Source organism: Canis lupus, chromosome 34 (assembly GCF_003254725.2).
Source record: "Canis lupus dingo isolate Sandy chromosome 34, ASM325472v2, whole genome shotgun sequence".
Taxonomy (NCBI): domain Eukaryota; kingdom Metazoa; phylum Chordata; class Mammalia; order Carnivora; family Canidae; genus Canis; species Canis lupus.
The window spans coordinates 177,897-195,242 of record NC_064276.1 but is presented as its reverse complement, the minus strand read 5'-3'; the positions used below and the strand labels follow the sequence as shown (position 1 = coordinate 195,242).

General features: G+C 44.0%; 1 long non-coding RNA gene across 1 annotated transcript; it reads left to right on the top strand.

Moving 5' to 3' along the window:
• Positions 1–87: 87 nt before the first annotated feature.
• LOC112662822 (uncharacterized) lies at positions 88–12,402 on the top strand. The gene is made up of 3 exons (XR_003138865.2): positions 88–3,927; positions 7,171–7,271; positions 12,336–12,402. It is a non-coding gene; the product is annotated as an uncharacterized LOC112662822 (long non-coding RNA).
• Positions 12,403–17,346: the final 4,944 nt, after the last annotated feature.

Below are 17,346 nucleotides of genomic sequence, written 5' to 3'. Positions count from 1 at the left end.
AGATAAGTTTCCATCATTGTGATGTAACAAGAAAGCTATTTGGGAAATGCCTACTGAAGAATTTTCCTCTCAGTCCCCTGGGTTGTTTCTCCGTGTCCTCCTCCCCTCACCCCCACCCCAGCCTCCACCTTCTCCCCCTCTTTCTGGCAGCCTTTCCTCCTAGAGGAAAAAACATCCCTGAGGCCCAAATGGGAGTCTCAACAGACTGGGGGGGGACTTCACTGCTTCTGAGGATCAGAATCCAATGGGCTTGAGGACAAGGAGAAACATCAAGGCAGGAAAGAAAAGCAGAGCAGGAAATCCTTGAGCAGAATGCTGGAGGAAGGGCCCGGCTTCCACAGGCGCAGCCTGACCACCTCTCAGAGGGGAAGCCAGGGGGAGGGGGCCGTCAGGCCACAGCCAATATCCATCTGGCCAAATTAGGAATGGCTGAGCTCGGTGCCTCGCCAGGCTGAGGTGTGGCTGCACATCCCCACTCCTGCAGGTCTGGTTGAGGGGAAGCCAGACCCACCTAGGCCAGTGCCCCACTTCATGCCACATTCAACATGGAACAGAAAGGGCGGTGCTAGGAGGGTGGAAGATGTAGGGTCTCCAGCAGTGCCACAAACCAGATGTCACCATAGGCATTCCTGCTTGTCACGAGGGAGGACACAGGGGCTGAGCAGAGCAGCAGTGGGCCAGCAAGCAAGCAGGACAGGAGGCCCCAAAATGCAGGGCAAGAGGCAGGGACCAGGACCATGGGCATTGCACACCAGGACCACTCCAAACACCGGGCAGGTCTAGACATGAAGGCATTAAGCTAGCCAGCATTAAGCCACCCACCCTGAAGAGGGGACACGGGACAACATGGACAAAGTGGTACCCGTTGGTCACCTGTAGCTTCCTCAAACCCGCCACTTGAAAGAGAGAAAGAAAAAGAACCTCCTAGAAGAAACAGCCCTGTGGAGACTAGAACTTCAGATCACCTTAGTGTTTACCTCCAAGGAGAGTGAATCAACCCCAAAGAGAATACTTCAACTGACAGCTGCCCATTATTTTTTTTGAAGGATGAAAAGGAAAGAAAAGTCTTCATGCTTAACCGTTAAGGATACCCAGCAAGGGGACAGACATATTCTACGATGCATGCCTTTCTTCTCTTTGCTGAAATGTTTTCTGAGACTTTGCTTCAGAGCAAACCAGTTAGAGCCAATGGTGTGCCTGGTGTGGTAAACCCAGCTCCTCCCTGGTTTCCTGTGGGCCCTGCCTAGGCAGACTCCAGCAACAGGCACTCCTCCCTCGGCTGTAAACCTGGCTCCAGGCCCTTCATCGGCACCCTGTGTTTAATGGGGGGTAATTAGGGCCCTTTCCTAACCCACCCACCCACCTCTTCTGTTTGCCCAAGCTGCTCTGGTAGCAAAGGGCAGCTGTTTGGGACCAGGGCCATAGCTTCACGAGCTGTGAGGCAAATAAAGGCAAACTTGCTGCCTGTGGAATCCAGAACAGGTGCATACAGGTTTTAGAGACAGCATCTGGGAGAACACGCAGTGTTTCTGGAGCCTTGTAACCTCAAACCCGTATAGGATGGAAGCTGGAGCCACACCCTCCTGACCCTTATCTATGGTCTTAAATGTAAGCCAGTTCCTTTAGATTGAACAGCAAAATCTGAACTATGAACAGTCAGGAAAATCTTCAAAATGTACAACATCAGACTGGTCATAGTAAAAACAGCTAACACTGGGTGATGGTTACACGCCTGGCGTGGGCTTCAGGCTTTCCTTAAGCTAACCCCCAGCAACGCCATGGGTAGCTACTGCTGTCATCCCCATTTTGCAGAGTTAGAAACCGAGGCAATAAAGAGGGTAAGTGTCCAAGTTCTCCTAGCTACTAATGATACCCAAATGCTATGGATCCTACCTCTCTTTTCCATGACGTTCCCGCAATTGGTATGAGGACATGGGTATCTCGGCCATACGGTCGGCACGTCACCTCCTGGGATTATAGCCACATCACTGAATGCTTGCCATGCGCCAGGGCACCTTTCAATCCCTTACATGCAGCACCTCACTCCATCCTGCTAGCACGCTAGCAAGACCAGTGTTACAGGGATCCCTCTGTTCCAGATGAAACCTTGGGACTCAGGAAGGCTAAGTGGTTTGCCCCAGTGGCAGAGAGAGTCCAGGATGAAAACAGGGTCTCGGGACCTATCAATGAAGCTAATGTGGTTCCCGTGCATCAAGGCCTTCCTGATCAGCCTGTTTCATGAGCTGATACATGCATTTCAGAGACAGTCAACCTGTGGTGCATGAGTTTTATTTCTCACCTTGGGCCCCGGGAACTCGAACAGCCTGCATAAAGAGCAAACTTGTGACTCTGGCCCAGGCAGCTTCAGGCCTAAAGGGTTACCTAAAAGTGGCTCTTGAACATATTGAAATGGAAGCATGGACAAAGGTGCTTCATGAGCTTTCTAGTTGTCCTTTGATGAAGGCTTTAGTGAAATGCACCTGCCTCTACTTGACGCTATTCCAGCCCACCTGGGCTGACATCTTATTTAGATCACTAGGCTACACTATGCGCCCTAAAGAAAGGACTATTGTCATCTGGGCTACTACACTGCAAAAGACACACACACTCTCACCTATATTGTTTATATTCATCATTTTTATAAAAAGTGATTCATATCTCAAAAGTTTGTCTTTTTTTAAGGCTGTCAGTGTTGGCAGCACACCTTTAACTAGTTCTTCTGGACTTAGCTTCAAAGGTCACTGCCTGTTCCTTTGCATGTAGAATGAGATGACATTCAGAGCCCCGAGATGCGGTGTCCCACACACTCCCAATCCATGTCCCTTCTCCACAAGGATTCCTTTGGGATGTGGCAGAGCCATGGAACAATTCTAGGGTGCTATTAAGTTCTTAGTCTGCCCTTAGAGGGTTTGTCTGGTGGTACAATTACCACTCCTGCCTAACATACTTCCCCCAAACTGGGTGATTTGAACGCTCCACCATTTCATTATGTGCATGGATTTCATGAGCCAGGAATTTAGAAAGAGCACAGCAGGGATCTTTCTCCCCTCCAAGATGTATGGAGGCCTCAGTCGAAAAGGTTCACAGGTGGAGGTAGCTTGACAGTTGGGACTGACATCAACTCCAGGCACGTTCATTGTGACACGTGGCACAGGCTGGGAGCAGCACAGACCTGAGGCCTACGGACCAGAATGCTCACAGGGCAGCCTCTGCATGTGCCAGGACTTCCTCCTGACGTGGAGCACAGCTGCTCATACCGCGTACAGGGTGGCTCAGCTATCCAGGCACAAATATTCCAGAGAAAGAGGCAAGCCACATCACCTTTTTTGACAGCCTAGCAAGTCATACAGTGTCACTTCCACAGCACTGTGTTGTCAACAAAGTCACAAGCCACTCAGATTCAAGAAGAGAGCTAAGACCCTCGGACCTTCGGCAGAGGGTGGTGAGGTGGCATTGAGGAATGGCCCTGGGAGCGGAGGCCCTCTGCGGCCACCACTGGAAATCTGCCATAATGGATCCAAGAACAAAAAGGAGAAATCACAAGATTGACTTGCCTTAGAAGAAAAGCAGTGACCTCAATCCCAAAAATAAATGAATAAATAAAAATAAAATCTTTGAAGAAAAGCCAACTTTCCCGTATCCCAGCATCTGCTGGTTTCTCTGTGAAAGCTCACGAGAATAGAGCAAGACCTAGGGGAATGCAGTTAATGAAACTCCACTAGGTACTTTAAGCAACTGCAGGCAGAGGGACCGAGAAATATCAGGCCTCAGCATTAGTAGTAGAGAGCTCAGTGAATGGCCTGGATTATGCTTTCGGGAGAATGAACCAGGCGCTAGCAAAGCCTGCAGGATTAGAATGACAAAAGGGGAAAATGTGAAGAGCTCAGGATAGAGGCTTGTTCCTGGCAACGGATTTCAGACTCCCCGGTAAGCAGTGATAATTACTTAATACAAGCATGACACTCTGCTCAATATGTAATTATGGTTAAGTCATCATTAAGCTTAAGTTATATAGATATATTTTAGGAACATATATTTTTGTAGTTTTTGCCTGTCCATGATTCCTTGCTCCTTCTTTGGTAAACAGGTGGGCCTATCCAGCTGGGAACTATTGAATCTCCAACCTGGTGAGGTTGATAAATCCACAGCCCCCACCATCCCTCCCCTGCGCTGGGGATCCAGGATCGCCCCATGCAGTGATGCATGCAGTGATTGTCTCAGGAGAGTGTGTGTGCGTATGTGGGTGGGTGTGGGGGGTGTCTCCTGTGGACCCACAACCCATTCCCTAGGATTTTCATGGCTGCTGGGAAAAAAAGACCCTTCTTTGGAGACTGTGTGTGCTAAAGACCACATGAGGCCAGATGTGGAGAGACAGAGACAAAGAATAATGACACAAGATTGTCCAAATGTTGGGAAATAGTTATGCTTGGATCCAGAGCTATCCCTCAGGCGGGCTTCCTCGTTGATAGAGGGAATAAATTCCCTTTTTTAACACACGCGAGTTCTGATTGGGATTCTCTCACCCACAACCATGAGGTCCTCACTTACATATTAGAGTACAGGCAATAATGCATGCTGTGGGTCCTCATTTCTTGTTCAGGTCTTTTTGTCCTCTTCATATGGTCTCCTGGGCATAGAGCTCCTCCTGTGTGGTTAGAGATGGTGATCTAGACCAGAGGGTTCCCAAATTATCCCCCTCATGGTTCTGAAGTTCAGCCTGGGCAGCAAGGCAAGCAGCAATCCTTTCTGGTGGTTCACCGAACTCAAGAATATTCTCTTGGCCTTCTGGCAGAATTGATAGCATGACAATTATCCCATGCATTATCGGCAAGACTTTGGAGGGCCAAGATCAGAGAGAAAGTGTTAGGGAGTCAGTCCCAAGACTGCATGCAGCAAGAAAAGAAGGCCTGAGAATATCAAGTTCCTGAAAAATGGAAACTCTTTATTTTTCTCTGGCACAAATTCATGCACACATATTCATGGCTATTATTTTTAAGATGCTTAAAATTTTATGTACTGAGATCTCAGCCCTACCCTTGAACATGATGTGCTAAAGGGCTTGGGGCCAGAACCTGGGTCTTGCCAGCTCATGGCCTGCCACCCCATTAGCCTCACTATCATGGTAAAGACCTCCCCTTGCATTGTACTGTTGCAGAGAGACTGCTTTTAATAAAAACTCTTTTTTCTTGCTTTTCTTCCTGCCATAGCATGGACTTTCTCTGTATTCACGGAGACTTGTGTTTGAAGGAGGCATACATACTTTGTTTCTTGTGTTTATGTGCTACTCCTTTTAATGCAATAAGATAATTGATTTATTTTGAAGGTCCGGATACAACTCACACTTCTGGTTTCTTAGGGACTATGTTATGTTTTATTTTTCCAAAATACATAATTTTTGAGATGCATATATATGTCTGTGTGTGTGTGCACACACACAAATAACATATATATGGGTTTGTTTTTTCTTTAAAGAATTTTTTTTACTTATTTATTCATGAGAGACACAGAGAGAGAGGCAGAGACATAGGCAGAGGGAGAAGCAGGCTCCTCGTATGAGCCCATTGTGAGACTTGACCCCGGACCCCAGGATCATGCCCTGAGCCAAGACAGGTGCTCAACTGTTGAACCCTCCAGACATCCCTGTTGTTGTTGTTGTTGTTGTTGTTTTAAGTAGGCTCCACTCCACACCCAGCATGGGGCTTGAACTCATGACCCTGAGATCAAGAGTCAAGTGCTCTACCAACTGAGCCAGCCAGGTGCCCCCGAAGTTTACATATTCCCTACATATATAAAATAGTAGTACATATGGTTGTATATACATATACATTTTTTTCTGTTGTTAAAAAAACAAATTTAACTAAGTAAATTTGGAGATCTAATGATTTTATGTTCATCCTGTGAATCAGGCACCATCTTATCTAGCAGGTAACAGGGAACCCCAGAGAGCTGCAGAAAGGAAAAGTCAGAACAAGGAAGTCATAAACAGAAAAAGGATTATTTTGGGTGAGGTCACCTTCCTTTGGGGACAAAGGGTCTTATTACATGGATTACCTCATCTTCCTTTGGGGGATAGAAAGGGCCCATGTGACAGGTTAGCTTATTGGTGCTGGCCAGAAAATTCCTGGCTGACCAGTGAAAACTATTTCTGGGGGAGGTTGAAACTGTAATTAGGTATTAAGCCCCAGTTTCATAACATGGCCTAACACAAGTGACTCTATTTTGGGTCTATGATTCTTTTTAACACTATGTATGTATTCACTATGTATATATTGTACTATGCCATTTACTATGTATATTAACAGTAAGTATGTATGGATTTATTTATTTGTTTATTTATTTATTATAGATTTTATTCATGAGAGACAGAGAGAGAAAGAGAGAGGCAGAGACACAGGCAGAGGGAGAAGCAGACTCTCTCGGGGAGCCCGATGTGGGACTCCTCCTGGAACCCTGGGATCACGCCCTGAGCCAAAGGCAGATGCTCAACGACTGAGCCACCCAGAGATCCCCGGGCCTACTTTTAAAAATAGAAAGCTGGTTATATAAGTCGACCCTTGTCACAGATCCTAACAAATGAAGGTACCAGAATATGCCACCCCAAAATATGCCTCTTTGGCATATGGATTGTTTTGAGTTAGAGATCATTAAGAGTCAGCAGCTACAGGAAAAGCTCTAAAAACAGGGTACAACTTATCCTTTTGTAAAGGAAATTTACATTTATAAAGGAAATTTCTATTTGTCAAGATGTAGCCCTCTCCTGTACCAGGAGGAGGTGGATCTTAACAACACAGTGAAGAAGGTGCCAACTTAAATCTGAATAACAAACCTTATTAAACCACCTTTTTTGGCCATACTTTTCCTAGTCACCTTTCCATAACTGCCTCCTTTGCCCAGAAGTCCCAAGCTCCTTCCCCTTCGTTTACCCTCAGATGGTATATGAGCCCAAATTCTCCCACCTCCTTGGGTTACTCATCACTGGGTGCTCCCATGTGTGTTTGCAATGCATATGTGAACAAATATGTTTGTTTCTCTCATGTAAATGTGCCTTTTGCCTAATTTACAGGACCCCAGCCAGAGAACGTGAGTGAAGGAAAAAAATTTTTCCCCTTTTGTATACTAGCCCTAGTGAAAAGTGTCTTATTTATTCTAATGTCCATATTCCAAACCTAGGGAAAGCTTCAGTCGGCTTCGTGTTGGTCACTGGCCCCTTCTTGAGCAGAAGAGATGACAGAGCTCTAATGGCCTTGCGATGGGTGTCCTGTTTAAAACAGGTGGGCATTCCTGAAAGAAGGAGCTCAGCCTACCTGCCCCAGTGTCCACTGTAATGCTGAACCAATTAAAAACAGATGGAGGACCATCAACTTGGGAGCCAGAGGACCAGAGCTCCATACATAAGTGTATGACCTAAGGAAAATTGATTTGCCTCTCTTCACTTCAGTGTCCATCCCTTCAAAGGAGGGATCCAGATTAGAGTTTGTGATATAATCCAAGGTTCTGAAATCTCACCTTCTATCCAATAAGAGCTTATATTATAAAATGGTGTTCTGGCATGAACTAGGTATAGATCACAAAACAATAATGGAAAAGCAAAGTAGAACCAGAAAGTAAATGGTCCAAAATAATCATTCATTAGATGTTTACTATGGGCCAGGCTTCGTTGAGTATTTTATATGGATTATCACATTTCTAATTTCTGAGAATTCTTTCTTATTTCTCTTGATTGTTCCAATTTCGCACATTTCTTTTTTTTTTAAGATTTTATTTATCTATTCATGACAGAGAGAGAGAGAGAGAGAGGCAGAGATATAGGCAGAGGGAGAAGCAAGCTCCATGCAGGGAGCCCAATGTGGGACTCGATCCCAGGACCCTGGGATCACGCCCTGAGCCGAAGGCAGATGCTCAACTGCTAAGCCACCCAGGTGTCCCTGATTGTTCCAATTCCAAAGCATCTTGTTATAGCTCTGTGACTTAGCTTCCTCATCTGTAAAAGTAGAATAATAATCTCACCCACTTTGTGAGGTTTTGGTGATGATTAAATGAAATGATACACATAAAGAATTAGGAAGTGACAGAAATATAATAACCAGTTGATACACACTAATAAGTTTATTATTAGCTATTCTTGTTGGTTTTCTCTATAGCGGGCATTTAGGAGGAACCCTTCTCTGTTTAGTTATCCCTTCTCCAGCCAGCTTCTCTCCTCCAAAAGTGTGAAGCAACTTTTTGCCTACTGGTATTTCTGCTTTGATTTTCTGTGTCATTCTTTTTTAATTCTTCTGGTGACTTTAGAGTAGAAGTGTTAACCACTGTCTACCAGTTTTTGGCTTTTGGTAATCTAATTTTTTCTTTTTTTAAAATCTCATTTTTTGATGTTTCTCAAAAGGCTTGCACTTAATTGTGCGGGTTTCCTCTCACTCATCAGTGAAGTGTGAATAATCATGTAAAATCCCCAGCACAGTGTCTGGAACATAGGAAGAAGAGTTGAATAAAGGTTTGCAGTGCCACCTCTGTGCCGCCTCGCCGCCATCCTTATGTTCTTTATCTTAATACGTCCCGTGATTTCTGGCTCTACGTAGCCGTAAATAAGTTCCATTTTGAACCAGGCAAGAGGGTAGAAGCTGTGCGCTCCTCCCACTTTGTCCATGAACAGGTAGACTTTCATCCGGGTTTGAATTGTGGGCAGAGACAGCTGGCAGAGCTGTGCGTAAGGGCCTTCTGTCATATGGCGCAGCTTTGAACCATGGCTGAAGATTGCAGGGCATGAGTGAACGGAAGGATTCTTTGTTGGTGTGTTGTCCAAAAGAGGATAGATTAAACCAACGATGAGTTTCCAAGAACTCTTATCATTGGCTCCTCCATTCATTCATTCTACTAATACTCGTTGAGTGATTGGACTGTGCTAGGTGCAGGGGAGAACAATGCATGGGACACTTGAAGACCATGCTTCCTTGAGTGGCCTGTGCCACTGGTGTAGGGTGAAATAGCTTTGCCTGCCACTGGGAATTATTTTCAGCACCGTATATATATGATGCCATCTTAACACATGTCAACATAACATATATGTTATGCTCTTCCTAACTGCCGTCTCTTATGCCGTCTTCCCCCTTACCCCCCAGCCCACCATAGTATAGAAACTGGAAAAGCTAAATCATACTTTTCCAGCTTCCCCAGAAGTCAGAGTGGTTGTTTGACAACATTTTATACAATGTCACTTAAGCAGTTGTCTGCTGGGGGCCTCTGGGCAGGATACACCTAGCTGGTGCTGCCTCTTCCCCTTCCTCTTTCCCTGAATTTGAACAAGACTCAGGGCTTCAATACCTTTCATGTTAGAAGGACCACAAGAGTCATAGCATTGAGAATCGGAACCAACACAACAATGCCTGCCTCTGGACTTCCTGTGACCTGACACTCTTACTCATTTTATCTACTGTAATTTAAGTGTCTTGTTAGTCATCACTGGAAATATTCTTAACTGACACACCAAGATAGCAATCAACATAAACCCATTTACTTTTCCTTTCCTTCTTAAAATGAAACTTAATAAATGTTCACAAAGTGGAATATTCTTTTAAAAATTTAAATTGCCATTGGCTGGTCATTACTTAATATTTTTGACATAAACTTAGGGATTTTTGTGGGGTAGAAAGCCAATCTGGCAGCAAAAGGATCCTTTAAAGTTCTGTCAGCTTCAAGCTCAGATTCCAAAATAGGGCTTGACAACTCCAAAACTACCACATGGCTGCTTTCATGAGCAGAGGAGAGGGAGTGCTGCCCCTAGCATAGGATGAGAAAGCAAGAAGACTCCGCTAAGCATCTCAGTAAAAGGGAAGAACATAAATGGCCACTGAGACACAGACATCATTATCAATTCCCAAGCCCATGAGGCTTGCTGAAAAACTATGCCAGACATTGCAGGGTTATCATTTCTAATGGAAACACAATCTGGAAGGTCACAGAAACTCAAATTGCAGCAAAAGTCGTGAGATGACAGAAATACCAATATTATAGAGCAGGGAATCAGCAAGCTACATCCCACAGACGAGATGTGGCCTGGCACATGCCCTTGTAAGGTCTGTGAGTTGAGAGTGGTTCTTACATTTATAAATGGTTGAAAATGGGGTTCCTGAGTGGCTCAGTGGGTTAAACCTCCAACTCTTGATTCTGGCTCAGGTCATGATCTTAGGGTTGTGAATTGGAGCCCTGTGTGGGGTTCCACCCTCAGCAGGACGTCTGCTTGAGATTCTCTCTCCCTCTTGCTCTGCCCTCCCCCATGCCCCTGCTCACATGTGCCCATGCTCTCTCTCTTTCTCTCTCAAAAAAAAGTTGAAAAGTAATAAAAAGCAGTGTCGTATTTTGTGACCTGTGAACATTATATAACATGTGAGTTTCAGTGTTCCTAAATAAAGTTTTATTGGAACACAGCCATGCTGGTTCATTTATGAGTTGTCTGGGGCTGCCCCCATGACACAATGGCAGAGTTGAGTGGTTGCCATGAAGAGTCTGTAGCTCACAAAGCCTCAAATATTTACTATTTGGCCCTTTACAGAAAGTTTGCCCAACCTGTTACAGAATTGAGGGCCTGAGCAATGACCTATTACATAAGAAACATCAGGGATGCCTGGGTGGCTCAGTGGTTGAGCACCTGCCTTCAGCCCAGGGCGTGATCTTGAGATCCGGGATCAAGTCTCACATCAGGCTCCCTGCATGGAGCCTGCTTCTCCCTCATCCTGTGTCTCTGTCTTTCTCTCTCTCTCTGTGTCTCTCATGAATAAATAAATAAAATCTTTTTTTAAAAAAAGAAACATCAATAATGTACCAAACCTCAACCTCAGAAAAAAGGGTCAAAACAAGAAACAAGATTCTTTATGACAGAGAAATCTCCTCAGTTTCTCAGGGGATCATGTGTTAAAATACCATTTAACAATTATACCAGTAATATATAATTTTGGAAAATTTAGAAAATACTGAAAAGGATATAAAAGAAAATAAAAATAGTCTTTAATCTTATTACTCATGATAGCAACTATTAGTATTTTGGGGTTTATTCCAATATTTTTCTGTAAGTATTTTTTTCTACAAAACTTGGCTGCGTACACTATCTTAGTATTATTTCACTTGCAACTGATGGGAAACTTATCTTAAATAGGCTTAAACTAAAAACTTTGGGTGAGGGGGAAGAAGGGGAGTTTCTTGGCTCACAGGAGTATTACTGCTTTGGGTATGTCTTAATGCAGAGTTTAATGTACTAGCTCCATCTCTTATTTCTACTTCCTCCGTATTCTTCTCAGTATCAGGAGGGCTTTTTCTTCATAGTGACATAAAGGCTGCAGGAGTTCCCATTGTAATTCTAATCCACAAAACAGCAATTCCCTCCAGGAGGAAAGAGCATTTCTTTGCCCAAAAGAAACAAATAAGCCTTTCTAGTGTCATTCAATATTTTTGACACCATGAGTTTTCTTTGCTGTCTGATATATAATCATTTAGATGCACCACACGTTTTATGTATGTATGTATATATTTTAAAGATTTTATTTACCCATTTGACAGAGCACAAGCAGGGGGAGCAGCAGGCAGAGGAAGAGGGAGAAGAGGGATCCCCACCCAGCAGGGAGCCTGATGTGCAGCTTGATCCCATGACCCTGGGATCATGATCCCTGGGAACATGACCTGAGCAGAAAGCAGACACCCAACTGACTGAGCCACCCTGGCACCCCACACCACAGGTTTTTAAACCAAACTGTTGGAGGAAATGCTCATTTCAGAATCATAATTATAGGATTAGTTGGAGTCTGAGAAATCATCCAGTACATTCGATTCCTTTTAGAGTAAAAAAAAAAAAAAACAGAGATGCAGAAAGGATAAGTGATTTCCCATTATCGTTCAAGTGATCAATGCTGAGGAGCCTGATCTTGATGGTTCTAAGATTTACTCTCTTCCACCAGCTGTTCTTTCTTAGATGTCACCCCTGAAGCAAAATTTGAAGCTAGAAACACAGTTAACTAACAGAGTGGTCTGCCCAGGTATCCTGAAAAAATAAATGAGTCAAAACAAAAGAGCAGTCTGATTCTCTTCCTTACTCCTCGATTTACTTCTAAAAATGGGATAGGGTTGGGGTAGAAAAGCCACAAAGGCTACAGTTTGTTTGTTCCTCTTTAACTAAATATAAAAAATAATATGCTTTGTTGGTTAATCAGAGCTGTAAGCCCAGTGAGGTATCCAAAAAATCTGAGAGACTGTGGCTCTCCATATAAGAGATTGTGGCTCTCCATATATTTTTGCTTAATCTTCAAATTATACAGAGAATTTTTTTTTCATTTGTATTTTCATGTGGCAAGGCTCCTGTTGTCCCTGCAATCTTAACAAGCATAGAAGGCATGAAGGAGGAAGTGGCATCATCAGAAGGCAAATTCTTTTTTTTATTATTATTATTGGAGTTCAATTTGCCAACATATAGCATAACACCCAGTGCTCATCCCATCAAGTGCCCCCCTCAGTGCCCATCACCCAGTCACACACACACCCCCCCGCCCACCTCCCTTTCCACCATTCCTTGTTCGTTTCCCAGAGTTAGGAGTCTCTCCTGTCTCCCTCTCTGATATTTCCCACTCATTTTCAGAAGGCAAATTCATCAACAAAGACATCTGAGCTCTCAGAGCCTATTTGTAGAGAAAGAGAAGAAAGAGAAGGAAGGTATCTGCAGACTCTGTGAGCCTGGTGATGAAGTGGCGACTGGATGGTGAGCCCTTGAAGATAGGCATGATTTCAGTACGCTGTATTCTGCAAGCACTTATTCAGTGGCCACCAGACATTGAGCAGAAGACTCAGAGGACATGGATCAACATCACTGGACTTGGAAACTCACAGCCAAGCATGGAGGGAGATGAGGACTCCGACAAGTAGCTTCCAGCACACTGGGTGCTGTGGGAACAGCAGGAATGCACGGGAGGGTGGAGCCGGGTTGCTAACTCTTCGTGGGTGGTCTGGAATTGCTTCCCTTAGGAGAGCGGGCTTGAACGGGGCTGGGAAAGACCACTCCAGTCAGCCAGGGGGAGGAAGAGGGAAAGCCCACCCAGGTAGTACAACTACCTAGGTAAAAGGCCAGAGGTGGTAAGCAAACATGGCTCTATAGAGACTGCAACAGGACAGGTGCCAGATATTTGGAGAAAAGTGAAGCCATCTAATTCGCTAAAAATAAAAAAAAATAAGGAAATGCTAAGTTCTGGTCTGGACCTACACAGAATTGTGAAGTTCTTTTCCACGCACACCACTCTCTTGTCTTTCAGTTCCCTTTACAGCTCTCAGCTGACCTCCTTTATTCCCGTTAGCCAGCTTTTAGGCTCTCTTGGTACTCTGCTTATCAATATTTACTCTTAGAAAGATCCAAGGCTTATTGATACTAAGGTGTAAATGACTGATAGGGGTAGTATTGTAATTTAGCTGATTGATATTATTTTCACAGCGGACAAAATCCCAGACCAAAGGACACATTTTGAATTTATCATTTGTTGGAGGAGGTCATCAATAGAATATAACTGCTGGTTGACCTGGGCAAGAGGAGGCTCCTAACCCCCACCCTCCACCCCCAGTCCTAGGAATATGCCTTCTAACTACCAGTCCCACAGTGGGAGCTGTTCCAAAGACATAGACTGGAGAGAGGAAGGTGTTGTTGATGCCATCTGGCCATGTTCATGACTAAATCCAATTAAGGTTTCTTTATAAATTTTTTAAGATTTGGCAGGTGGGTGTGGAGATCTAATTATCTTGTAGCTGCCCAAGCCTCACAAGTGAGTTCCCTTGCCCTATTAAAAGTGCCACCTACCAAGCTGGAGCAGCACTTCATTCTTTCTTCCTTCCTTCTCTCTCCTTGTTCTCTCTTTGTCTTCTGTGTAGGGGGTCAGTTTGCAAACTAACAGGAGGAGGCTGCAGCTTGGACAGCTTAAAGGCCCCAGTGGGGGAATGACAGGATCACTGCCAGTGCCCTCTGGACAGCTTCAGGGCTCTTTAGTTCTGCTTCTGCTCCTGCATGTTGGCACCTTCCTCCAGGACTCTCTTGGCTTCTCTGCCTGGGTTAAGCGTCATACCTTGGCTTCCCCATTACTGCCTTCACCCTCTGGATTTCTCAGCATGGTTCATGCAATGAAAGACAGCTTGGACCTTGGCTCACACTAGTGTCTGTCCTCACAGCATTTACTCACTTTCATGCTGTGATGGGGGACATGGAGCATCTCACCTGGTGTAGCATGTCCCAGGATAGACTGTGGTTCTCTGAGGCTCAGCTCATTCAGGAAGGAGATCAGATATGGCTTTCAGAAAATCACTGAGTTCCAGAGAAGTGATTTTATTTTTAGTGGATACTTTCCATATGGCCCTGGAAGCTGGGTTCAAATGCCAGGCCAAATGCCATTTACTAGCTGAATGATTTAGTGCTAGATACTTTAAACCCTCTGTGACTCAGTTCCTTTATATGTACAATGGGAATAATAATAGTATATATCTCAAATAAGGGGTTGAATTAATTAATATATAAAAAACACTGAACAGAGCACTTCATGAGTGCTCAATTAAGATCTGCCATCATCATCATCATCATCATCACCACCACCTACTAACCTCTGCATAGTTCCTCTGTTAAGAAAACTGACCCTATTAATTTTGAAATAAAAATGTTTATAGTAATTCAGGGATTTTGTGTAAATAAGAAGCAGCATATGCTCAGATACAATGCAAAAGGGAAGCAGAAAGAGATAAAGGGTTTCTCAGATTTTAATGTTTGTGGATATCAACAATGATGGCATAAGGTTTGCAACGACAATGAATAGTCAAGGAACTTAAATGACATTTCTCCAAAGAAGATATACAAATGTCTAACAAGCACATAAAAAGATACTCAACATCCCTAATCACCTCGTAGTCATTAGGAAGGCTGTTACTAAAAAAAATAGAAAATGACGTGTTGGCAAAGATATGGAGAAATTAGAATCCTATGCACTGTTGGTGGGAGTGTTTTCTGTTATGAAAAATAATGTGACTGTTCTTCAAAAAGTTAAACACAGAGTTACCATATAATCCAGCAATTCTACTTCTAGGTTTATGCCCAAAAAGAATTGAAAGTAGAAACTCAGAAATAGTTATTTGGACACCTATGTTCATAGCAGCATTATTTACAATAGCCAAAATATGGGGCAACCCAAGTGTCCATTGATGAACGAATGGAAAAACAAAGTGTGAGATATGTATATGTGTGTATATCTCTATACACATAAACACATATATACAGAGATATATACACACAAAATGGAATATAATTCAGCCTTGAAAAGAAGAAAATTCTGTCATGTGCTACAACATGGATGAATCATAAAGATAGTATTATACTAAATGAAAAATACTCTATGATTCCACTTACATGAGGTAGCTAGTGTAGTCAAATTCAGAAAGTAGTCAAAGAATGTAGAGTGATGGTTGTTAGGGGCTGGAGACGAGGAAAGGGGAAGAATGGGGAGTTACGCTTTAATATTTGTGGGGAGTTTTTGGTTTGCTTTGTTAATATATGCAGTAAATTACACATAGGTAGACCAGAAAGCCCAAAACTCTATGTGTAGTCACATCCTTTGGCTAATATTTATATAGTGTTTACAATGTGCCAAGCATTTATCTAAGGGTTTTGGACATATTTAATCACTTCATCCCCATGACAACCCCATGGGGAAGGTACTCCTAGAAGCTCCATTTGATACTTAAGGAAACTGAGGCATGTGACTAGTGCAGCCAGGCCAGGCAGTTTGGCTTCAAGGTCTACGTCTGTAAGTACAGTACTATTTTAAGAGGCCACCCTCTCAACTTTTGGAGTAACAATGAACATTACAGCAAACCACAAAATCCTGACCATGAATTATTTGAAAGGATTTTAGGCTGAGTCCAAACAGCTGTGTTCATAAATATTATCTTGTTGGAGGAGTGCAAGGTACTGGCTAATTTGTTTTGCGGTTAAAGGACTTCAGTACATTTTATTATACCACAAGAAATGTTCAGCTTCTAGAATAGGCAATTTTACTCATCATTGCTTATAACCTTGTTTAGGTTTAATTAGGCACAGCAATTTTATGCCATTTACTTTGTGTGAGTAACATGACTCACTACACGCAAGTCATGGTTTATGGCTGCAGAAAACTACCCGCTTATATTCAAATTTGATTTGGATAAAAGGGATTTTTTTCTAAACATGCAGCAGAGTTTAGGAACATTTTTATTTTGTGAATCATGGGTTGTTGCAGAGTGGTGGGGTGATGGAGAGTCAGATCTTGTTTCAACTTCTGCATTAGCATTTACTGAGCCTTACTTTCCCTATAAACCTGAGATAGTGACAGTGCCTACCTACATCATGGGCAGGTGTGAGGATTAAGTGAAATAACATGTAATGTAATACATAAAGGAATTCTCAAAGTGCCTGGCCTGATGTCAGCTGTCAGTAAATGCCTAGCATTAAATTAATTGCTGTTGCTCTTGGAATTTTACGGAGTTGCCAAAGACCTGTGATCCTGTGCTCCGAGATTCATAAAAAGAGGTGATTCCATTCTTTGATATTACCCTAACTATACCGGGGCCACCTAAACTTCCAGTGTTTTCCATATCCCTCTTTAGTCTGGAATTTGTTTTATGAGGTGTCCAAGCATGTTGCATGCAAGTCTGGAATAGTATATGGTGGAGAAGAAGGAAGTGTTCACCAGGACTTTCATTTTCTTCCTTTTTCTTCTGAATAGAAAATCAGGGGCAAAAGAACCTTGTTGTCAGCGCCTTTTTATTGTTGGGCTGTTTATTTTTTCCTTTTGATCAACAATTTTATCAGGGGGTTAATTTTGTCAATAACGCAAAGATTCCAGCTCCTAAAGTAAACTATGACTTCTAAGTATAACCCCGTTCTGTTGACCCAGGGAAAAATCAAGATCAAAGAACTTGTCCAATCTCCTGGAAGAAGGAGGCCCTGGGCCGGCAGGTACATCTGGATACAGTCTTTCTTCCCACAGTCCCGGTCCGGATCCACCAGCGGCGTAGTGTCCCGGCCAGGGCTGGGCATCCTTCTGCGCCCGCGCCATGGAGACCGGTCCTTCTCCCCGGTCATCCCGCCCACCAGGTTTATTGCTTCCCACTCGATGGGCTTCCGACGTAGAGTGCCAGGGAGCTGACGGGCAGCGTCCGGGTGGGAGTCCCGGCCCGTCCCCGGCGCAGCGGGCGTGGAGCTCAGCAGCCCGGCCCCCGCCCCCCGCCCCGCAGAGCGCGCGGAAGCCTGCGGACCCCGGCCCCGCCCGGCGAGGCCCCGCCCGCCCCGGCCCCGCCCCCGCCCCGCCC